Raw genomic sequence first — 25,668 nt, 5'->3', positions numbered from 1 at the left:
AATGGCTTATCCCTCCTTTGTTTTTGTTTTGTTCCATTTTGAGAAAGAGATGGGCTATGAAAAGGTGCATTCATCCCCTAGTATACTCCTTAAATGTCTGCGACAACCCTGGGCTAGAGGCTGAGGCTGGGTGCTGAGAATTTAACCCAGGTCTCACACATGGGTGACAGGAACCCAATCACTTAAGCCTCACAGGCTCTGCATTAGTAGGAAGCTGGAATCAACAGTTGGAGCCAGACATCAAACCCAGGCTCTTTGACGTGGGTATCTTAATCTTTAGGCCAAACACCCATCCCTTTGCTTTTCGATCAATATGTGTGATATCAGGAAGATTTAAAGACTGGGGATGACTTACTAGCTGGGGGCTGGTATCCTTGACTGACATCATCATACACATTGGTGTGGGTATCTTTGGGAAGTATAATCTGCAACAAACACTATACTACTATGAATTTTTTAAAAGATTTATTTTATTATTTATTTGAAAGTTAGAGTTTCACAGAGAGAAGAGAAGCAGAGAGAGAGAGAGAGAGAGAGAGGTTTTCCATCCACTGGTTCACTCCCTAATTGGCCTGCTTTCCCAGGCCATAGCCGAGAGCTGGATCAGAAGTGGAGCAGCTGGGACTTGAACCGGCACCCATATGGGATGCCGGCACTGCAGGGGGTGGCTTTACTGGCTATGCCACAGTGCCGGTCCCTTAATATAAATTTTTACATGCCTGTGATATTTGTCATGTTCCAATAGTTACAGAAAGTTATGCTCACCATTGTTTTAAAATTGTCGCAACTATTAGATCTGCTGCTAGGTTTTACCCTTTGATGCATCAATAAAGAATCACATATATATCTCAAATTTTTAAATATGTTTTGATAAACATATTTTAGTAAGTGTCTTTTATAATCTTACAGGTTTTTAAAACATGGATCTGAGACAGATTCCTCAGTCCAATGGGTTTTAAGGCACAATAAAATGTTGAGGACATGTGTATTACTTGAATGAGTGAATAAATGATAATGCCCTCAAGTGATAAGTTCTAATTATGTAGTTTTTTTTTTAAATACAGATCACCACCTGTCCCAAGAATGCTAAATTAACATGGCGTTACTCTAAATATCTTTTTTCTTGTTTGTTGCGGTCCATATTTCATTAGTGCTTAGAAACCCAGTAAGTATAATTATATAATAATTGAACAATAATTGAAACAATATATTGTGGCTTCTATGTTGTAACGTTCTGAGTGGCTCCACAGTCTCTACACAGAGGCAAAACAACCCAACCTGGAGAAGGTTCATTTAGTCCTGCATTTCCCACAGTGAGCTTCATAGAATGCTGGTTCCTACATTATATTAATAAACCATAGATGTGGGAACAGAAGGAAAACAAAGGAGGAGGGTAGGAGAACAAAGAAAGCAAAGTCAGTGTATTCTTTTACCAAATTAGATGGATAAATTGTTGATAAATCCAAATATAAAAAGATGTGGTTGTGAGTGGATATCCATGTAAGTATTCGGTACCTGAGAAAACAGAAGAGAATGTGCATTGTCTTCCAATCCTATCTTCTCGTGCGCATCACAGTCTAAACAAAGGCTGATCTATCCCAGTTCAAAAGGCAACCACAGAAATCAGGGCGGAAGGAAGCAGATGCAGGCCTGAGGCCAGCTGTTGGGGAGGAGGGCCAGAACTGGAATCTGCCTCTTGGCTCCTAGTCAAGGGCTCTTGCCACTTCCCCACCATGCCAGTTCATTAAGTGTGCTGGTGCCTGCCTATCTAGAACAGACCAATGGTGACCAATGGGACAGTGGAGTAAGCGATCTGAATGGGCAAGAGTGGTGGAACCGAGGGAATTCTTCAGACAGCTCTTCTGCTTAAATAAATTACTTAGTTTTGGTTTCTACCCTTTCTATGAAAAACATCCCCTCTTCACTGCCTTCTAGCACTGAACTCTCTTTAGGATTTGTGAGGTTTGGGGGAAGCAGGGCACTTTTAAGAGGCAGGGCAGAGAGCCATCTACAGTTAACAGAAAGCCAGCAGTGGTGATGGGTTTTCTACCCTTCCTACTGAGAAAGCAGATCAGAATGTAGCCCCAACAGGGGACCTGAAGCACCACCACTACTTAAAGTTCATTACCTACAGATCTGAAGTTCTGTGTGTTTGTTTTTCCATTCATAGAAGTTTGAAAGATTTTCTCCTCCTTCCTGAAATAGTCACTATTAACTAAATAAAGTGGAGAAAAAAGGATTTTTCTTGGTTTTGAGGAGTTCTGAGCATCTTAACAATGCTCTTGAGGGCGGCTCCCTGGAGTTGCCATCCCTTTCTCTCCTCTGTTCCCAGCATCTAACTCCTCTTGTAGCAGCAAAGAGCTTAAGGGCTGACTGCTATTAAAGGAAACAGGGTTACTCTGTCAGGTATACAAGACGAACAATTATTCAGAGAATCTCCACAGCCCTGAGACAGAGGGATGGAACTGGGGTGAGGGGCCATGGGAGCTAGCGGGGGGGGGGGGGGGGGTGAGGGAAAGCAACAAAGAGTGCTTTAGGCCTCACTCTTTGCTATGTGCAGGGGCTTGAATGATGATCACCATGGGCCAATGAGTAACGCATGGCCCAGCCTCCTTCCTTCCGATGGGAAACATGGTACTGGAATTAGGATGTCTTGTCAAGGAACGAACGTTTTAAGAACCTGCGGTAATCCCAGTCAGCCTGTTCTAGCCATTGCTTCTACTGTGGCCACTTTTCTTCAAAATCTGATAGTAGGGTTACCTATGACGGGCTGCAAGGTAACTGCCCTGGAACCCAGAAATCCTCCCCAGAGATAGTGCAAAATAGCCTGCCATGTCCCCACAGAAATAGCAATTTCTAAAGAGATGTGTGTGGAGGGGAGGGGCGTGAGGCTTTTTGAGAAATAACCTGTTAGCTGACACTTTCCATGCTAAGAAAGAACAGAAGGGAGAAGAGAAAAATCCCTTCCAAGAGCATACTGCTGGGTGGAGAGGAAACACGGGAGCAGGAACAATGGAGGAAATGTTTCGGAGTCCGGGTGTCCGAAGGCCAGCTTCTCAGCTAGAGGGAACCCGGCCTCGGTGTGCTCGCGGCCCCCACCTTGCGAGCTGGGAATGGGGAATTGCGAAAGTGCCAGAAGCTTTCTCCTCCTCCTGGTCTTTTTACCCAGAGGACCGCCAGCCCAGGAGCCGCGCCCAGCAACTAACGCGGGGCCAACTCCGCGGCTGCCCCGCGGGGTCTCCGCGGAGTTTGTCCTTCAAAGTCCGTGGAATGATTATTCCATAATTCTCTCACCTGATTAATTCTTAACTACGAACATAATTACACTCTCCAGAAGGTAAATCGGTCCTATAAATCAGACGTCGCTGACAGCTCCCCCTGCGCTGCGCCATCGGCTTAGGTGGAGGGAGGCGAGGAGGGGGCGCTGGGTGCCTCCGTCCCCGCTCCCATGCACTCCTGTAGCTGCCCCCGGGCTGCAGCTCCACAACGGGGCGAGCCGGGGGCGGGCCCCCGGTTTGCGGAGGCTGCAAGTTGCCGCGGAAGGCAGGCAGGGGGAGGCTTGTCCGGGCGAGCTGCGCTGAACCCTAGCCGCCCACCTGAAGCGTGCGAGCTTTCATCCGCGCGGACCTGCTGGGCTCCGCGTCCGCAGGGAGCTGGGCCGCACGGCTGCTCCGGACCGAGGAGAGCCGGCGTCTGGGAAATATGTTAATGCCGGAGCCCTGTCCGCCGGCGGCCCCGCCCTTGCCTCGGCTGACAGCCTCGAGAAAGTGACATTTCAGGAGTGCGTGGCACCCATCAGGGTTCCCAAAATTCACTCTATTCAGTGCATTCCGCGAGCTGGGTGCTTTGTTTGGTTTTTAAAGACTGCAATGAGCAATTTATTTTGGGGGGATTCTTTTTTGTTTATGTAATTCCTAGAGGGTGATTTTGCCTGCAAGGAAAAAAAAAACCGCTTAATTTCTTAAGCAATGTAGCCACTAATGAAAGGTTACTGTTTATACATTAGCACATGAAATATTAAAGTCATAAATTGAAAAGACTTGTTTTATTAAGCATCCAATTTCCTCCTAAAAATCTATTTCTAAGTATTGCCAATTCAGCAATAATTTTAGAGGGAGACTTTGGCTAATATTTGTCTCCACTTACTGAATTTTTTTTAACATTTTAAGCTGAATTTATCAAATAAGTGCATCCTATTTTAAGTTTCTGAACTGTGATTGACAGGATTTCCTCGGTACGTTACTATTGTTAGAAATAATGAGTAGAGGTGAAAGAATCAGAAGAAGAGAGAGGTAACTCAGCAGCTGGGACAGGTTTCTTACAGAATTAACCTGAGGGGGTCCTCAGTCACAGAGACCAAAGCCCTCTCTTACAGGCTGGGAGGGTTTTGTAGGGTAAGGAGGGGTGGGCCACGCCAGCTCTTGCCAGCTCTGCCAGCTGCTGCAACCTGCAGACCAGGGAGGGGCGGGCTGAGCAGGATGGCTAGGGTAGGAGGGGCTGGGTGATTGTCAGGGGAGGCACACTTCCCACACACCTCACTCCTCTCTTGCTAGGCTGTGGACACGCTTGTGGCCGAATGCATTCTGTGCTTCCCTCCTTTCCATGAACTGTAATGGCCCTTACAAATTAAACTCATAGCATGGCAAACCCCAAATCTCTCAACATCCAAACTGAAATTAGAGTTGGTAAAATGTGAATGGAAATTACAAGTATGAATCAATTATACAATTAATGTGTTCAGTTGAAATTATAAATTTATCTTTAACTGCAATAGGCCCAATTCTCTTAAATATAATACTTAAACTATGAAATACGAGCACATAGATTCCTTAATACTCAAATACATATTGGATTTTCTTAAATGTTTCTGTATTTATTTCTAAATCTTCCTCAAATTAAAAAAAAAAAAAAAAACCTCCTTCATTTAGAAAGTAAATACGCCTTAGATATAATTTGAGAATTGTCGTTCTCATCAAATGGCCTTCTCAGCTTGCTGAGATCTCTGGAAAATCTGAAGAATATTGATCGTATTTACTGCTCGGCAATCTTGACAGACAATGAGTGCTATTTACAGTAGCTATAGCAACAGCTCCAAAATCTAAAGAAAGGAACTCTGCAGCCCATGTCTTTGGCTTTTTCCGAATTAAGTGATTCATTTTATTAGTTGAATTGTAGAGAGACAGAGAGAAGAGATCTGGCGCTTGCTGGTTCACTCCCCAAATGCCCTCAACAACCTACATTAGGACAGGAGGAAGCCAGGAGCCAGGAACTCAATCCAGTTCTCCACTAGGGTGGCAGAGACCCTGGCACGTGAGTCATCTCCTAATGCCTCCCAGAGTACACATTAGCAGGAAGCTACAAAGTATTGGCTGGAGGCTGGAAAGGGAACAGAGCCAGGACGGCAACCATGCACTGTGGTATGAGATGCAGGCATCCAAGTGACAGCTTTACTCTGACAAATGCCAACCCAGGTCTTTCTGTTTTGAATTCTATCATCACTTCTCCCTCTTCTCCTTATTTATTTATTTATTATCTATCTATCTATCTATCTATCTATCTATCTATCTATCTATCTATCTAAAAGAGTTACACAGAGAGAGGAGAGACAGAGAGAGATCTTCCATCTGCAGTTTCCTTCCCTGGATGGTCTCAATGGCCAGGGCTGGGCCAGGGGGAAGCCTGGAGCCAGGAGCTTCAGCTGAATTTCCCACATGGGTGCAGGGGCCCAAACACCTGGACCATTTTCCACTGCTTTTCCCAGGCCATTAGCAGGGAGCTGGATTGGAAGTGAAGCAGTCGGACATGAACCAACATATATATGGCTGCTGGCATCACAGGTGGTAGTGTTACCTGCTATGCCACAATGCCATCCCCTCACCTCCCCTTCACCTCATTTTCAATTCAGTTTGCAGCCATACACAATGATACTCAAGTGAACAGTTTCACATCTTTTATTCTTACAACATGTAAACCTTCCAGTGAACCTAAAACTCTTAAAATCCATTAAAAACAACTTTTTTTTTAATTATTGAGAAATTCAAACACACACATAATAAACAAACCAGTGTAGGAAAAAGCTGATTTCTCCACGTGCCCTTCACCCACTTCTAACAACCATTGATCCACGTCTAATTTTGTCTCATTCTGACACTTACTTTCCCTCTTCTTGCATTATTGAGAAGTAATATTATATATCATATCCTTTTATAAATAAATAACCAATGAAGAATATTTCAAAATATTTTAAAATTATCATACCTAAGAATATATACATACAATAATTCCTTAACAATATTAAATTTTCAATGTGTGAATTTCTGATTTTTCATAAAAGTAATAAAGCTTGTATATTTTGTTTGAATGCAAATCTGAAAGACAGTCTATACTCTGCAGTGGTTGGTGTATATATGTGTGCACTCACTGTGTGTGTGTGTATGTTTTCAGACTGATTTATTTATTTAAAAGGCAGAATTACAGAGAAGAAGAGGCAGAGAGAGAGATCTTCCATCTGCTGGTTCACACCCCAGATGGCCATAAAAGTCAGTGTTGGGCCAAGCTGAAACCAGGAGCCAGGAGTTTTCATCCAGGTCCCCTTCATGGATGCAAGGGCCCAAGCACTTGGGCTATCCTCTGCTGCTTTAATAGGGAAGTGCATAGGAAGTGGAGCAGGTGGGACTCAAACCATGCTCATATGGGATGCCCATGTTGCAGGCTGTCTTAACATGCTGCACCATTGCATCAGACCCAAGGTTGAGGTTTTTAAAATTTCTTTCTGTAAATAGTCTCTTCTGACCATTTTTTATTGCATTTATTTTTTGACAAAATGAAGAATTTCTCTTGCAGTGTTTCTCTCATTCTGGATTTTGATGATTGCATCCCTTTTGTGTAGATGTGCATGTTCTATCACTATTTCCTATAAAACAGCGTTTTTGGTGAGATTACTTGATAGATAGTATGTTTATCCAAACAGAAGTACACGGTGTCTCCTCCCCGCCCTCCCTGCCTCTGTCGATGTATGTTTCTCTCTCCTTGTTACTAGAAGTGGAGTGTCCAGATCCATTCTGTGAAAAAGAATCTCTTTATCTACTGTTTGTTTGCCTAGTGATATTGGTCAGAACAGGCAAAATAAGCCTGTAATTTGTTGCCTTATCTACCAGTTTTCAAATATTGAGTTAATATAATAGAATCCTCTGATCACCAGTTAATTTTAGTTTTGTGTTTTCTATGTGAATGCATGGGTTTGAAAATAAAAGAACTGGGTGGCCATTTGGCACAATGGTTAAGGCGCTTCTTGTTACAGCCAGATTTGATTGGGTTACCTGGGTTTCATTCCTGGCTGTGCTTTTGATTTCAGCTTCTTGCTAAGGTGCACCCTCGGTAGGCAGGTAATGGTGGTTCTAACTCTGGGGTCCTTAGCACCCAGGGAGCTGACCTGGATTGAGTTTCAGGCTCCTGGCTTCTGCATGATCCAATACTGGCTGATGCAGGCTTTGGAGGAGTGAACCAGGTGATGGAAGATCTCTCTCTCTCTCTCTCTCTCTCTCTCTCTCTGTCTCTCTCTTTTTCAAATAAATACACATTAAAAAAAATAAAAAATAAATAAAGGAAATACTTAGCTCTGCTTTCTGATGGCTTGCTTCGCAGTTAAAAAACCTCTCTCAGGTTGTGTCACCTGCCAGTCCATGCTTATGAAGCCAATTCTAGACTTCACAGGAAGACATAAAGGATCCTTGTAAACTTCTTTTTTTAAATAAATCTTTTTTTTTTTTTTGACAGGCAGAGTGGACAGTGAGAGAGAGAGACAGAGAGAAAGGTCTTCCTTGTCCATTGGTTCACCCCACAATGGCCGCTGCGGCCGGCGCACCACGCTGATCTGAAGCCAGGAGCCAGGTGCTTCTCCTGGTCTCCTGTGCGGGTGCAGGGCCCGAGGTCTTGGGCCATCCTTTGCTGCACTCCCGGGCCACAGCAGAGAGCTGGCCTGGAAGAGGAGCCAACGGGACAGAATCTGGCACCCCGATCGGGACTAGAACCTGGCGTGCTGGCACTGCAGGCGGAGGATTAGCCTATTGAGCTGAGGCGCCGGCCGGGATCCTTGTAAACTTTAACATCCCAAATGCAAACTAATGTAATCCGGTACTGATACTATCATTTACCAAATTTATAGATGAAGATTTTGAGGGAAAGCATAACCAAGAATTGTGGCCCCCATCACCCAATAGGTAAGTAGAGAATCTCAGATTCCACTTTGGAGCCCCAGCCCCTAACATGTTTTTGCAGCTGAAAGCTACTTCAGTGTGGGAATTTTTCAATGAAGTAACTCATCTCTTCTTTAAATAGCAAGGAACTTTAAATTCCTGCATGGAGTAGAAAAAACAAGGAAAGCAGTTCTCACCAACAGGTGCTAGAGCAATCAAAGATGTAATTTCTGAACAAGGGATAGTAGCAATGAAATGTGGAGTTTTCACTTTAGAATGAACAGGCCTGAAGTTTTAACAGCATTAACTTAAAGACAACTGGAAACCAGCATAGTAGAGTGCAAAGTTTAGTTATAGACACACTTAGATGCAATCCCAACCTCTGCCGCTTACTAGCAATGCATCCTTACTAACCCCTGAAACTTACTTTCTTCCAGTAAAGTAGAGAGAATAACATCAGTCTATTAATTGCTAGGTGGCCCCGTAGGAATTCACTAAGTGGTAGTTTCTGATCTCCCAACTTACTGAATATTTTAATATTTTCTTATTGCATATACTCTTCAACCGTGTTTTCTTGTTAAAAACTCTTCTGTGGAAAATTAAATGAACTTGACTTAGTCCTTGAATATAAGGCTTTGCTTCTTTTAACAAAAGGATAATTATTTTTGTCATCCTGGCTTAGACCAATTCCTCTTATTTCTACTGAGTCCCCTAGGAAATATGTAGAGCAACATCATGTTTATTTGATGACAATTTGTAATATGGCATGACTATAGGGAATATTGAGCAAAGGAACAAAACTATATTGAGTGGAAAGTCTAATACAGAAAGGAGGCCGATTTTCAATACCTTTGGCCAAGTAGGCATTGGTGTAAGGCACACCTTCCACATATCTTGAAACAGAAAGAAAGTGTTAACACGGTCAATAACAGAGGCACAAACATTCACTGGTCATTTGCACACATGTACAAGTTATATGTTTAAATCATACACACACACACACACACACACACACACTACGATGGCTTGAATGTAAATGTCCTTCCACACTTCATAAGCGGGAACCTAATATCCAATGTAATAAAATAAACCAGCAGAGCTAAATGGGAAGACATTAAGTCATGGCGGCCCCATCCTCATGAATGACTCCTGCTCAAAAAAGAGGTCAGGGGCAGCGCTGTGAAACAGTGGGTTAATCCACTTCCTGTGATACCAGCATCCAATAGGGGTGCCAGTTCAAGTCCTGGCTACTTCACTTCCCATCCAGCTCCCTGCTAATAAGCTTAGGAAAGCAGCAGAAGATGGCCCAAGTGCTTAGATCCCTTCACCCACATAGGAGACCTGGAAGAAGTTTCTGCCTCCTGGATTTGGCCTGGCCCAGCCCCAGTCATTGCAGCCATTTGGGGAGTCAACCAGCAGATGGAAGACTTTTTCTCTGTGTCTCTCTCTCTCTGTGTCTCTCTCTCTCTCCTCTGTCTCTCTCTGTCTCTCTCTCTCTCCCCCTCTGTAATTCTGATTTTTCCAATAAATAAATAACTCTTTAAAATAAATAAATAAAAATAAATAAAAGAGCCAAGGAGAGAGAGTGGTGCCTTTTTACCCTCCCACTGCTTCTGCCGTGTTAGGATGCAGTAAGAGGTACTAGCTGGAAGCACTGAGCAGCACTTGTCAGATACGAATCTGCCAGTGCTTTGACCTTGGACTTCCCAGCCTCAAGAACTATGAAAAATAAATTTCTATTGTTAATTACCTAATCTGAAGTGTTTAGTCATAGCAGCACAAAAGAACTGAGACACACAGGCAGTACCCATTTGTAATTCCCTATCATCTAAGTCATGACTGGTGTTAAAATGCTGACCCTTTTTTTTCTGGGCAGGTCTCGTACATTTGTTATTGCATAGTTCCCATCCTAGAACCCTAAGAAGTCCTTGATGCTGTTTTGAAACCAAGCTTCCAGCCTATACCAACACCGAGACATGGACTAACAGGATGAGGCCAGCATAGCCCCGGTGCCCATTCAAGGTAATTGGTAAGAATTTACTTTGGACACTCAAGTGTAAGAAATGACATGTACCCATTTTTAAAATCAAAATTTCCATGTCTCTGTGCCTGCAGTTACTCAGGTACAAAGTGTCTGATACCTGCCATAAATCTAAGCCTTTTCTTCTGAAATCCACAATTTCTGCTGTGATGCCAGTTGTCCCAGTCATTATGGCCAATTTAAATGAAGGAGACTCTGTTTCCTATGATTCTGGCTTAAGCTGAGGGGATTTGTCATTACTTAATCACTTGCCCAGTGAATGTGTAGCTTGTATTATGTGCCAGGCATCGTCTTAAAGATTAAATTCCTTCTCCCATGAAAATTATTTCTGTCTATTGTCTATTTCCCTCTGTCCCTGCTCACTGTAGAAATTAAGTGGAGAATAATCAATGCTAAGGTGAAGAAGTGAAGCAGAGAGTAAGGGGTGGACATGTTATAAAGAATGACCAGGGAGGGCCTGCTGGAGCCAATGGGCAAAGACCTGGGAGAAGTCAGGGAGTTATTCATGCGGCTCTGGGGGAAGAACAATACACAGGAGAAACACAGAGAGTGAAGGCTATCATGGGGAGCAAGCCTGGCAGTCAGAGGGGTAGACTGGAGTGAATGATGGAGAAAGTGATAGGAGGTGAAATCAGAAAGACTGGCTATGAGATGGTCCTGCAGACGCCAGCATGGGCCCTGAAAGTTAAGGAACTGGAGGGGGACGTTAGTCTATCATCTCACCTGCCCTGTTCCCATGATAGTCTACTCATTCCTGCAGTTCTGAATGAAGCTCACTCCCTTCTCACTTCATCTCTACTTGAAGTACCCTATTCCATCCTTGCCCCCAAGGGTCAGTCTCAATCTCTGGCAGTCAGCCTGGAAACCTAAAGAAAGCATCAGTGTAAAGTGCCAGACTCCCTGTTTTCTATTTGGAAAAAAAGGGCTTTTTGAAATAGCCTATGCAAGGGCCAGTGTTGTTGCACACCAGGTTAAGCTGCAGCTTGGAATGCTTACATTCCTACCAGAGTGCTTGGCTTGAGTCTCAGCTACTCCTCTTCCTATCCAGCTTGCTACCTACTAATGGATATCCTGGGAGGCAGAAGATGATGGCTGAAGTAATTGAATCCTCACCATCCACGAGGGAGACCTGGATGTATGTAGTTCCAGGTTCCAGGCTCCTGGCTTCAGCCTAGCCCAGCCAGGAGTAGATAAACAGATGGACATTCTCTCTTCCTCTCTCAAATAAAATAAAAAACAGACAGTAAAATGTTTTAAATGGCCTGAGGCAGAAAAGACCAGAAACCAAATATCTATGGGTGAGTTTTCTTTTTCTTTTTTTGACAGGCAGAGTGGACAGAGAGAGAGAGAGAGAGAGAAAAAGGTTTTCCTTTTGCCGTTGGTTCACCCTCCAATGGCCACCGCGCCTATCCGAAGGCAGGAGCCAGGAGTCAGGAGCCAGGTGCTTCTCCTGGTCTCCCATGGGGTGCAGGGCCCAAGCACTTGGGCCATCCTCCACTGCACTCCCTGGCCACAGCAGAGAGCTGGCCTGGAAGAGGGGCAACCGGGACAGAATCCGGTGCCCCAACCGGGACTAGAATCCGGTGTGCCGGCGCCGCTAGGCAGAGGATTAGCCTATTGAGCCTCGGCACCGGCCAGGTGAGTTTTCTAATCCCAAAGGTCAATGCAGAGAAAGGGAACATTAACCTCCTATGGGAATGAAAACACCAAAATTATCATCTCAGCAAATTATCCTGATGCCCTGGGTACCTGGCAGGCTCTGCTGTATAGGATGGCACTTACCATAGCTGTGGTTACTGATTTACTCTTCAAACTATCAACTCCATGGGGAAAAGACTAGATTTTATTTAATTTTCCGTTTTCTATGACAAAAGTTGCAAGGTCACTAAATGATTGCTGAGAAAATGAAATAAGTTTATGACAGGCATAATATCTATTCATGATTGTGTAACAAACTTTATTTTACATGAAAGCCATTGCAAAAAAGCCAATTGCAATAAAGGGGTGGTGTGATGTAACATAATCCGTCTTGAAAGGTGTCCTCAAAAATGTCCTAAAATCACCATCTCAGAAACTATCAGTTGTTCCCCAATATCCATTATCCTATTCTGAAGTTACATAATTTTTAGTTGGGGTCAAATTCACCCAGGGAGGAAAAAATGACTTTTCCCAGTATCCCTTGTGTGTTGATTGGATCATGTGACAAGTAAAGTACTTAGATGGGTGTGGAAATTATGTGCACACTTAAAGGAAGGACAGTGAATCCCTGGGACCCTTCACACTGGCTAGGATGAGAGTACAGTAGGTAGCCATTTTGGGTCATGATGATTCAATGATATCCAATGGCTAGCCAGGCAGAGAGGGGAGAGTGTGTCCCTGATACCGGGATTCTGTCAACCAGTGTTAAACTGCTTATGTCTGGAGTGCAAAAACTCACTGATATTATATATTCAATTAAAACATGTGAACCCTATCCTTACAAACACTGATGATTAGTCTCTCTGCAGTGCAGAGCTTCTGACTAAGGTAAATTTATAATAAACATTGGCAATGCCTAAAATAACTTCAAACCCATCAAAATGAATGATCTGAAAGACGTGCTTCTTATATCCTTGATTTTCCACAAGAGTACTAGAAAAATACAAGCTTTGTGGTTTCTATTCATATGCAATTACAACATAGCATATCCATTTGCATTTCTCCAGTTTGCCAAGACTTTCTGATTCATAAACAACTGTGTGTCTTCCCTCATTCTACCTACTCGCCACCTATTAATGAGACCTGTGGGTTTGTGCTGACACAGTAAACAAGGGCAAGGTCAAATATAAGGTAACTCCATTAGTATAGATCAGTAGAGCAAACCTGAGTCCTGGAGAGTCTGTAGTTTACACATCTTTTCCTACTTTTCCCTCTCCAATGTCACCCCAATACTGCTGTCCCTTAGTCCTCTGAAAATAAGTCCATTGCATCTGTTCCCAGACCTTCCATTTAAGTTGCTGAGAATGAGAGTGCTTTTTACAAATAACAAATCTAACTACATATCCTCTTCTGCTTAAATGTACACCCCAAAGATCCCTAATATCTTGCAGATAGAGTTCCAAATCTAGAAATAGAAGACTTTTTGCACAGCATCTTCTCTCATTGTCCATTCACCTCCTCCCCACTGAGGAATTCACCACGACACAAATTCCATCACTATTTTCCATCTTCATGTCTTTACATGTGTTCTTGCTATTGACTATAGCAGCATTTTTTCCAATATGTTCTTGCCTTTAACATTTTCTCTGATATTCCCCCAGGACTCATTCCTCTGCTGTGCTCCCTGGACATCCTCTAGATACCTCTATAATGGGATTTAAACTGCACTGTTGTGTGTGTAGCTGTTCCTCTTCACTAGATTTTTATATGCTCTTGAAGGCAAGCAACTGTCACGAGTCTATATTTCTTCATTCCTGGTATTCAGCCCAGTACCTGCCTTACAGTAGCCATGCAGTAAATGTCAGATAAATGAATGAAACGTGGCCATGCAACTCCCGCCCATGTTAAAAGTATCTTCCTTCTTTCACATTAGTATTCTGAGTTGAATATCTGGAAAATCAACTCACCTCTCACTTTTCACCTGACACTGTAAGTCAACCTGAGCAGTTCCAGAAAGGACAGACAGCATCCACACTGATCACTTAACCAACCAAGCAAGGTGCTGCTCCAAGTCAGAGCATTTGCCTTTCCTGTTACAGAAATCTAATTAGAACAGAATGTGAGCTCAGAACTCTTCCTAATGACTGTTAATAACATAGCAGAAGAATACAAGCAAAATTGTCATAGTTACACACAAAATAACAACTTTAATTGGCAAAATTAAACTTCTAAAAGCCAAAACTATATCAAGGTGGCTGAACTCCTTTTGGAACCAAAATGACTTGGATAATAGAAACCATGTCTGATGTAGTTTAAGGTCTTCTGTTACCATATGTGCTCTCCTCATAGTGACAGATGGGTATTGATAATTTTTTCTCAACTGCACAAAAGCTAGCTGAAGCATATGCAAAACTCTTAATGGCATTCAAGTTTTGCCAATTAAAAACATGTTCAAGCATTTGATACAGTACTTGATAGCATGTTTCACAAGTTCCATTCTGAATTTTAAATCATGATTTTTACTACATTGTTTGTCAGGCTAGTGTGACTAAAACAATTATCACATGGGTCATATTTTCAGTCCTTTTATCATTTTGGCACTTGTCAAATTTAATGATGGAAAACAGTAAAGTCATGAAACCATCATAGAAAAAATAAAGTATTAAGTTACAAATAATGTACGTGAAACAAAAATCAGTATATAGGGAGAAGTGGCACAAGTAGGCCACCAGTAAAAAGGTAGCCCTCCCACAACTAATTATCCAAGATTATTTATTTCCTTTAAGTAATCATAAAGTTTAGAATAATTCAGATTGGATAGGACAATTTTAAGAAATTGATGTTTTCTACATTGTCTTACTTGGTTTTGTTTGTTTTTCTTATATCAATATTTTAAGGGACTCTTAATCTGTTCCCCACTCCTATAGCCAGGCTGAAAATCTGTTCCTCTGTCTATGTTTTTCAGATCTTAAGAAATGCATTCTCGGCCGGCGCTGCGGCTCACTAGGCTAATCCTCTGCCTAGCGGCGCCGGCACACCGGGTTCTAGTCCCGGTCGGGGCGCCGGATTCTGTCCCGGTTGCCCCTCTTCCAGGCCAGCTCTCTGCTGTGGCCAGGGAGTGCAGTGGAGGATGGCCCAGGTGCTTGGGCCTGCACCCCATGGGAGACCAGGAGAAGCACCTGGCTCCTGGCTCCTGCCATCGGATCAGCGCGGTGCGCCGGCCGCAGCGCGCCAGCCGCGGCGGCCATTGGAGGGTGAACCAACGGCAAAGGAAGACCTTTCTCTCTGTCTCTCTCTCTCACTGTCCACTCTGCCTGTCAAAAACAAAAACAAAAACAAAAACAAAAAAAAAAAAAAAAAAAAAAAAGAAATGCATTCTGCCTTTTGACCATCCTGTTTCTGCATTACCTATGGACATGAATTTAAATGAGTCAGAGGGCTATCTCATAAAGATGGTGGTTATTTTCAAATGGGTCCATTTGAAAATGTGTTTCAGTATTTGCTTGTTTTTTTGTTAACTGTTTTCATAATTTTCTCTCACCAAGTTGCTAACTGTTATATAATGACCTCAAGAAGGTATTAGGGGAAAGGAGGAAAAAGAAATCAATAGGAAATTTCCAAAATGAGTTAACATCTAATTACTTTACATTTTCCCCAAAGTCAATCAGGTAAATTTATGGAAGTTGTTTTTGTAGTTAACTTAATTAAGAAAACATGGTACCCAAAATGATTGAACAGTTGCCTCAATCCTCAGATGACTTGACACAGACCCAGGATTAGAAGAGTCTTCTGATTCCCACAGTAGAAGTAATGCATTTACTACCATTGCTACAGCACACCGTACTGCCTGACAGTTACTGCTGCTCAGCTTTCCAAATGGCACAATCAGTGTCTGGATCTGTTTACAATACCAGTCTCCTTCATGGCTGAGGAAAATCGTGATGGTGGGAACCAAAAGCCACTTAAGTCCAGCAATGGTAAATATAAGAAATAGCCATGATTGTCTCAGGTTAGAAAAAGATTGAACTTTTTATACTGGAACATTACACTGTTCTCTGAGAGGCCTTGATAATGCTTAACATTTATTAACAGCAGTCAAGTGGCTGCTCTCCAAAATCCCTGTTTATGGCAATGATTACACATGAGCCCTGACAATATTCTTAAAGGACAATAGAGTGAAAAGGAAAAAAGTCGAGGGTTCTCTAGCCTTGGTACCAGTTTTGCAGGCAATGTATTCAGCAGCTCACTCTCTGCTCCACAATGCACATCACTGAGTTGGTAAACTAGAGTTTTTATAGAGATCAAGAGAAATTTTCATTCCAGCCTAGCCATGGAAATGCCGCCAAAATCTGAAAGCCTGAACTCTGCAGCAATGAGAGAACAGTTGGTTTCTGCATCTGAAATAGGCTCTGGCAATGGTGTTGCATGTAGCTAGGTCCCATTTTGCAAAATAGAAGCCATTATCTTTAGCATATCAACCAGACAAAATTAAATTGTAATTACATGGAGACATCCAAAAGCAAGCTATTTTGTCTTCAGTTAAATTCAAAGAAGTGTAATCGAGATTACCAATTTCAAAAGAAGTTTAGACAGGCAATAAATATGGTTAGAAGAAACATGAAATTAGAAATTTAAAGAATACCAGTCTGAATTTTAATGACTGGTAAATAATATTTTAGGAACCCAAGTAATGTACTGTATTGAATTCTTTCAGCTATAGATTATGGAAAAGATATGTGAATTTTCTGCAAATTTCATTGATATATTAAGCAACTTCTTTCATTACCACAGCTTTTCATTTGCTTTTTAAGAAGTAAATATAAATATTTGTACTTGTAGAATGTTGTAAGGAGCCAATACAGTGTGAAAAAATTGCTTACTCTTCACCCCCAACCAAAAATAGATGAATGCCACTTTCCTCTGCAAGACTCTTTACTATGAGAATTAGACCTCTGCTGTGGGAGAAAAATATTTTTTAAATCGGATCAGTCACTGTGGAGACTTTGAAAGAATAGCTTGTATCTATTTAAGATGGCCAAGAAGAAAAGTTCATACGCCAGTGCATTTCCCAATAATGAAGTCCTTTCCAAGGGGAATGTCAGTGGTTTTGTGTTTTACAGCCACCTGATTACATTCTGACCAAAGGAGTTAATAGCTAGTTACAATTCTAACCTACCAGAATTGAAAGTGAACTGCAAATGAGTTTTTAAGAAGTCTACCTATTTCAGCAACGTCTGATGAAGCACTTGCCCTGGCCGAGGTAAAATGGGAATCAGCAATTCCCCTTCAGAGCAACCCTGTGTTCTCTTTATCAGCTCTAAAGATGAGCAATCTGGCTCCTTTCCAAGTTCGGTTGCCACAGTGGAATATGGTGGCAAAGTCATTTTCACCAACCTCCCCAAAGTCCATTTAAGCATGTATAACATACGCACAGACATGTACCTAAACTATGGAGGAGAGAGACAGAAATTAAATAACACTTTGAAAAAAAAAATCAGATAACATGAAAGAATCCAACAGGAATTTTAAGTGTCAGGTTGTTCACTTTATGACTAATGCTAACATTATATTCACAAGGAGAGAGTGTAGTCACTTCCACACATCCTTATTTTGGTGTAAATGTCATGAATAAGGCAATGGCAGGAGACACTCTGAAGTCAGGTGTTTCTCATGCTCTCCTTTGTTAGTAGCATCTTTCCATAGCATTATGCAGAAGCCTTTCGATTTCAGTTGCACAAAGGAAGAATTTGAATATCTTATTCCTTTTAGAGAGCTTCAGATCCAAGGGTGAATACCTCCCTTTGTGCCAATGAGGTCACACATAGACATACATTTAACACTGCTTTGACAGAATCAGGCCCTGTTTGCCTCGTGCATGCATAACCCTAGCCTCTCCTTGACTGACCTTTTGTAATCAGCGTTTTCTTCTCTCCAACTATTTGTTCCCCAGTTCCTGTCTGCCCTGTAGCACAAATCCAGTTACTAATGCTGCCAGAAGGCCTGACACTTACCACCTCTATCAAGCCAATTTGTGAGTATGACAGTCTTTAATGATCCTTGTAAATAATAGAAAGCTAACGTTTGAAAGAGATAAGGCAGCTGCCAAAGTTGGCTAATGTCCAAAATAGTAAATAGTTTGGCCAGTAGGAGAAACCTGGGTTCAAGGGTGTCCTCCAGGTGCAAAATTGCCTACAGGCACCAGAAAGAAAGAAAATGTGGTAAGTGTGGTAAGTGTGTGTGTGGGTTCACTCTATCACAGCCTTGCTGAAAATAAACCAAGCATGTGTTTTTGTATTCGTATTTTTTTGTTCTTATTTATAAGCCTATCAAATAGCTTTGCTAACAAATGCACCAATTCATTCCCTGGTCTGGATTTGAGTTACATTTGGCCTTGACAAATACTGTCCAGATGTTGGCTAAATTGCATCTGCTTTCAACAGAAGGTCAATAAACTGATAAAACTGGCTTTGTGTTTCCCACAAATTTATTGATTCAAATCCTAGAAATGAAATTAAACCACAGTAGGAATGACCAGAGCTTGAAATGAGGAGAAAGAGCCAAGCATATTTCTACTGCCTTCTCTACGCATAACTATAATTTCTGCACCAATCAATTTACATTTTGGATAAGACCAATGATCATTGAATAAGAGAAGAGGAAAGTGATGTGGAGATTAGGGAGAGGAGAGAACAAAGGGAAGAAAGTGTGAAAAACCATGAACAAGACAGGATGTAAGGGAAAGAGAGAACATACTAAATTATGAGTGGTGGTTTACCCTCAAGACAACCGTATAGGCACCCCCTTACAGTTCAGTCTCCCTTGTTGCACATATACACAATCCTTCCGTTGCAGAGTTCTTTTTTTTTTTTTTATTTGACAGGTAGAATTATAGACAGTGAGAGGGAGAGACAGAGAGAAAGGTCTTCCTTCCATTGGTTCACCCCCCAAATGGCCACTACGGCCAGCACTGCACTGATCTGAAGCCAGGAGCCAGGTGCCTCCTCCTGGTCTCCCATGCGCATGCAGGGGCCCAAACACTTGGGCCATCCTCCACTGCACTCTCGGGCCACAGCAGAAAAGAGGGGCAGCCAGGACTAGAACCCGGTGCCCATATGGAATGCCAGTGCAGCAGGCAAAGGATTAACCAAGTGCGCCACTACGCCAGCCCCATCAGTTGCAGAGTTCTTATAGGTAAGAGCAATATCCTGCACAAATACCTGTGTTCTCTCTTCTTTTTTTTCCAAATAAATTTGTGCTTTTATGTTTTGACTTTATTTGAAAGAGAGAGAAACAGAAAGACAGAGAGACAGAGAGACAGAGAATCCTCCATTGGCTAGTTAACTCCCCAAATGTTGGCAATAGCCAGGACTGGTTAGGCTGAAACTAGAATCCTGGAACTCAGTCAGGGTCTCCCATGTCGGTGATAGGGACCCAAGCTCTTGTGCCATCCTCTGCTGCCTTCCCATGGTGCCATGGCAGGAACCTGCATGGGAAGTGGAGCCAGGACTCAAAGTAAGCACTCTGAAATGGGATGCAGGCACCCCAGAGTCCTAACAATTATGCCAAATGCCCACTCCCATGTATTCTATTTTCTTAACCCTTTAAGAAATAATCGGATGCTTTTCCCACATAAGATCCTAAAACGAGGTCACCTGAGCCAGCGAGACTTTTAGCATCACAAGACAATTCTGAGAGTCATACGGCATTGGGGCCAGAATTGTGGCACAGGTTAAACCATGGCCTATGACATGCTGGCATCCCCTATGGGCACTGGTTTAAGTCCCAGCTGCTCCACTTCCAGTCCATCTGCCTGGTAATGCTCCCAGGAAAGCAGCAGAACATAACCCAAGTACCTGGGCCCCTGTTCCCGTGTGGGAGATCTGGATGAAGCTCCTGGCTCCAGGCTTCTGCTTAGCCACAGCCCTGGCTGTCGAGGCCACTGGGGAAGTAAAGCAATGAATAGAAAATCATTCTCTGTCCCTACCTATCTTTCTGTAATTTCACCTTTCAAATAAACAAATATTTAAAAAATAGAAAAGTGGCCAGGGAATTGTTTAATAATATACACTGTCCTGTTACTACAAATTGCATCTTTCACTGAGAAAGGTACCATGACAGGATAATAGGGACACTAAGAGCATCTGAGGTAGTTTGAGGTTTTTTTTTTTTTTTTTTTTTTTTTTTTTTTTTTTATCTTTTATTTAATGAATATAAATTTCCAAAGTACGACTCATGGGTTACAATGGCTTCCCCCCCCCATACCGTCCCTCCCACCCACAACCCTCCCCTTTCCCACTCCCTCTCCCCTTCCATTCACATCAAGATTCATTTTCGATTATCTTAATATACAGAAGATCAGCTTAGTATACCTTAAGTAAGGATTTCAACAGTTTGCTCCCACACAGAAACATAAAGTGAAAAATAATAGATGATTTTTTTTAAATGATGATGAAATCAGATCAGACCTCTTGTCATGTTTAATCCCAGTGAGAGTCAAGTTGGGAATTGATAATTTCTTTTTTTTTTTTTTTTTTTTTTTACAGAAGATCAGTTTAGTGTACATTAAGTAAAGATTTCAATCGTTTGCACCCCCATAGAAACACAAAGTGAAATATACTGTTTGAGTACTCGTTATAGCATTAAGCCTCAGTGTACAGCACATTAAGGACAGAGATCCTACATGAGGAGTAAGTGCACAGTTGACTATGACCGTGTCTAAACAAGATAAGAGTCGGAGAACTCAAGGGGCTTCCATAGCCTTGGAAACTCATGACTGGTGCATAGGGAGATTACTGATGCCATAAACAGGAGTGTCAATTTGTAAAGTCAACAACAGGAGTCACTGAGTTTGGTTTTTAAATACTAATAAAATCTATCTATCTATATATATAAATTTAAAAAATTCATACGACTCATAGGTAAAACTTTAAAATTGAGTTCTTAATGTAAAATACGGCTCATGTAAGTTGAACCAGACTTATGCAAACAGTATGTGTTAAAGACAAAAGTATTATTTTATGTTTGAGTTATTTGAAGATCAGTCTGCGACAAATAATCCACAGTGCAGATTGAAACTAGAAATACATGAATAAAATGTTTCAGCTCAAGTAAAAGAGTCATAAAAAACAAGAATTTACTTATAAAAAAAGTCTTAAAGCGAAGAGATTACATTCCTTTAGAATGGCTTCAAATACCTGGTGGTCAATTAGATACTAAAAAAAAAAAAAATCATAAATTAATAGTGAAATAGTAGTGGGAAATGGCTCTTGAAAAAGCCAATAACTCAGGAGTTTATTTGGAGTTTAGGAAAATTAGAACCATAATACAGTTTCTGAAGGCCTTGCTGTATTATAATTAAACATGTTTTAGTTCATTTTACAGTACCAAAGGATGAAGAAAATATTTATTATCATCAATTAGGCAAAATATATTTTAGAAGATTTTCATCAAAAATTAATAAAAATATACCATTGATACTGAAATGGATGAAAATAATGAGATAATATGAATAAGTATGAAATAAAAACAAATGAAAAGAGCACTAAAGCAGATGTTAGAGGACTATAGGGCATCTCATTAGCTCAGTAAATCCATGAATACTTCCTTGCTTCTATTTTTTAATAAAGATTTACTTATTTGAATGGCAGAGTTACAGAGAGAGAGAGCTCTTCCATCAGCTGGTCCACTCCCCAAATGCCCACAATAGCTGGAGCTGAGCCGATCTGAAGCCAGGAGCCAGGGTCCTCCTCTGGGTCTCCCAGGTGAGTACTGGGGCTCAAACACTTGGGCCATCTTCTGCTGTTTTCCCAGGCACATTAGCAGAGAGTTGGATGGGAAGTGGTATAGCTGGGACTCGAATTGATGCCCATATGGAATACCCACACTGTGGGTAGAGGCTTTACCAGCCATGCACTGCACCCTTCTCCCCCCACTTCTTTGACTAGGGGGACATTTCCTGATGGAGATGATCATAGTTACATTATTGCTGTGCATGCAAGGTATTTATTAAATCCATGGTTGAAGATCAAAAAAAAAAAAAAAAAAAGCCAACCTGGAGGTGGGTACCGAATGCATCTTTATTCTGCTGAGGGCAAATAATCAGGGATTCCTGGTCAGGAAGAAGTAGACCATGGTAAAGAAAAAGAGGGAAGGTGTGGGAGACAAAACTGAAAGTACCTAGTAGAGACAAGATCCCACAGAGCCTCGTAGGCAAGTTAAGAATATTTCATCTTGACCGTCTAAGTAAAAGGAGCCCACTGAAGTGTTTTAAACAGAGGAGCGACATAAATAAGCTTGCATTAACACATCATCTCTCTGGAACTGAACCAAGAAAGGACATGGGACTCGGGAAAAGTCCTGGAACATGTGGTTGGTCACAGTTATAATAGAGTATGAAAGTGATGATGAAAGTCTGATTCATGGGACTTTAGTACAAAGAGGAGTAGAAGAATTAAAAAACTCAAGGACAAAGCCTAAGTAATCTGATTTTAATTTGGAAAATGATTTAAGTAAGCAGTTCTCAAAAGAAGAAATGTGAATGGACAATGAGCATATGAAAAATGCTCATCAGAAAAATGCAAATCAAAACCACAATGGGATATCATCTCACCTCAGCTAGAATGGCTACAGCAAGAAATACTGGCAAGGGTACAGACAAAAGGGAATTCTGATACAGTATTTGTGGAATATAAATTAGTACAGCCATTATGGAAAAACAACATGGAGTTTCCTCAAAAATCTAAAGATAGAACTAACATATGATCCAGCAATACCAAATCAGGGTATACATGAAATTTATATTGAAAATGAAATGAGTATATCAAAGAGATATATCTACTCCCATGTTTATTACAGCAATGCTTACAATAACAAAGACGTGGACTCAATAGAAGTATCTATTGACAGATTAATGGATGTTTAAAAATGTGGAATATATACACAATAGAAAATTATGCAGCCATAAAATAATAAAATCCTGTCAGTTTCAGTAAGATACATGGAACTAGAGGACATTATGTTCAGTGAAATTATTCACAGAAAGAAAAATACATCATGATCTCATTCATTTATAGAAGCTGAAAGTGTTGATATTGAAAGTAGTTAGAAGGACAGTTGTCACTAGAAGCTAGGAACTGTGAAAGTTGGATAATGAGTTTAAAAGTGCAGTTGCATGTAAAGAGTAAATTCCATTCTTCTACTCCACAATAGGGAGACTATAGCATCTAATAGTCTATTATTTATTTTATAGAGAACTAGAAAAGTTAAAAAATCCAAAACACTCACATAAAAGCATTTAAGCATTTAGCTTAAAGGGATGAAAATACTAATCACCCAGATTTGATCATTACACATTGTATATAGGTATCAAATTATCATAATCTGTAACATTTATAGGTATAATTATTATGAATTAATTATAATTTAAGTTTTTAAAAGAAAAAAATGTTTCTTATGGATCTGCTCAAGATTACAATTTTGCTTCTCTACCACAGTTCAGGTACTCTCCAAAAGTTATATAACATTTTGGAAGTCTGCTTAAAACTAGTGCCAGCTTGTACAAAAAAAATCAAAATCCTCTGAACTGAAATTTCAAAACCCTGATGAAGTTTTAGGAAAAATTATAATTGGAAATTTGTGAGCAAATTTTCTTGTAACCTGGGATAAATCTTCATTATATCTTTGGGATCAGTCTCTTACATTCTATAGCAGAAACTAGTGGTTATGGATTCAAGGATTCCTTTTACTTCTTTGTTCCCACCTTCCTGTATGCTCAAGGGAAAGGCTATTTTTCCAGTTGTTGTTTAGAGTAACCTAGTGATCGATTTTAAAATGTTTTTTTTTTCTTTGCATTCCTAATAAGGTTTTTCCACTATAATAATGAAAACTGAAAACCACCCAACAGCTATATGCTTATAATTGCAAATCTTTTTCTGCATTAATATAGAAAACTTTGCCTTCTCAAGAATAGTATACACACTTTGTTTCTTGGATGGAATAGGTGGATGACAAGCTCCATGAGGGCAGGACTGTGCCTGTCTGGCCAACAGCATGAATTATCACTACACAAGGAGAAGATGATCAAGTGGGATTTCTGCATAAGTTGGAGATTGTGGTCCACTTCAAAAAGGAATCTGCAGGACTGGAAAATGCTTCCTTTCCATTGAAAATGAGATACTAGTAGAGAATGTATCTGCTTTTTTTTTTAATCTCTGGACCATGCTTTTTCTGTGCATGACACCAAAAACTTCTACATCTATCATGTTGTAGCCTGAAGAAGAAGATGACACAAAAAAGAGGCCGAATTAAGAGAGCCAGAGAGAACAGAGCTAGAACCCCAGCTTGCAGTCCCCTGGCTAGTAAACTGCCTGAGTGAGATAATAAATTTCATTACTGTTCAGACCAAGTAGAGCTAATATCCTATTATTTGTAGCCTTGGGCATTCTAACTTACAAAACATCACTTGCATGTGAAAATAACCTGCTGTTAAGCATAAGTAACTTTGTGAATATGTCAAATAACATCCAGTTTATGCAACTTATCCCTAAGTTTTGCAGAAAATATTCTAATATGCCTCAATCTATTAAAACCAAGGATCCACACTAAACAAGAAGGTATCAGAACCTGGACTTTTATCAGACTTACTTTTCATCATTTTTTTCACTTATGATTTGCCAAGACAGATGAGGGAAGTTTCAATTTTTTTTTTGTCCTTCAGGGATTATCATTAGCATCATTATTATAGTAAACCTGTGTCAGGTACATTAATAGGATGAGGTGGTTAAGGTCCCTATAAATCAAACTATGTCACAGACCCCATTATAGAGTTGACTTCTTTCTAGATAGCCCAATAATGGCATTCATCTTGCCCTGCCAAGTTAAGGCAAACTTTTAGGATTGATAGATACAAACAAAAGAGGATTAGTGAAATCAATAACTATGTCCCAAGTGCCATGGTTTTTATTAATTTAGAAGGTAAAGAAATTGCTTCCAGAAGAGAAGTGGCATTAAAGTCAACATCTTGATAACTATATTGTAATCCATGGCTGTCCCTAGATGCCATCAACCTTTTATTTGCTAGCCAACATGAATTAAATGGGGAGGTGGTATGCAGTAGATTGCTTTCATGGTCCCAATATTCTACTCCCTTTTTGCTATTTAACCTTATAATTCTGACTATTTTCCCCAGTGTTTTGATCTGGGCTAGCCCTGTGACTTGCTGTGGGCCAACAGATGAAATGTGCCATCGATGAATGCAGTTCTCAAGAAAACATGTATTTCTGCTTGCTTTCTGCCAGTCTTCTCCATTAAAACATGCCTGTGCTAGGTGGCTGGAGGATGGGACACATGAAACAGAGGTGAGTTGCCCCAGTCATTCTGACTAAACTCTTTTAAACCAGTAAATAGCCGTGTGTCTCCCAGACATTTGAGTGACCCTAGCCCAATTCAACAGTCAGCTAGCTGCTCCATGTTTCCTTGATTAATACCAGCCAATATCAGCTAAGTCTAAACCAGTAAATTTTATCTTAATCACAGTTTCCTGATCTACACAAATGATATAATGATGTTGACTACTTGACACTGAGATTTTGTGGTTATTGTACTGTGTGATTTTACCAAAGTTTGATTTATGCATCATGATTTCACTTAAGTCATGTGTGCCAGCAGTGATTTCTCCAAAACCCCCATGATTGGTGGTTGTGTTGTTTTTTGTTTCATTCAAGCACTATTTTACTTTTTAGGAACAGCAAGCTCAGAGATCTTTCATCCGAATACTCCTACCATAGTAGGCTTTTG

The 25,668-nt window shown here is 41.0% G+C and overlaps 1 long non-coding RNA gene across 1 annotated transcript; it reads left to right on the top strand.

Moving 5' to 3' along the window:
• The first annotated feature begins 15,245 nt into the window (after window positions 1-15,245).
• On the top strand, window positions 15,246-25,233 carry LOC127483805 (uncharacterized). Its single transcript, XR_011381199.1, has 3 exons — window positions 15,246-17,905; window positions 21,522-21,635; window positions 25,061-25,233. It is a non-coding gene; the product is annotated as an uncharacterized lncRNA (long non-coding RNA).
• The last annotated feature ends 435 nt before the right edge of the window (window positions 25,234-25,668 follow it).

Source organism: Oryctolagus cuniculus, chromosome 12, assembly GCF_964237555.1.
Source record: "Oryctolagus cuniculus chromosome 12, mOryCun1.1, whole genome shotgun sequence".
NCBI lineage: Eukaryota > Metazoa > Chordata > Mammalia > Lagomorpha > Leporidae > Oryctolagus > Oryctolagus cuniculus.
This window is presented reverse-complemented; position numbering and strand designations above follow the sequence as displayed.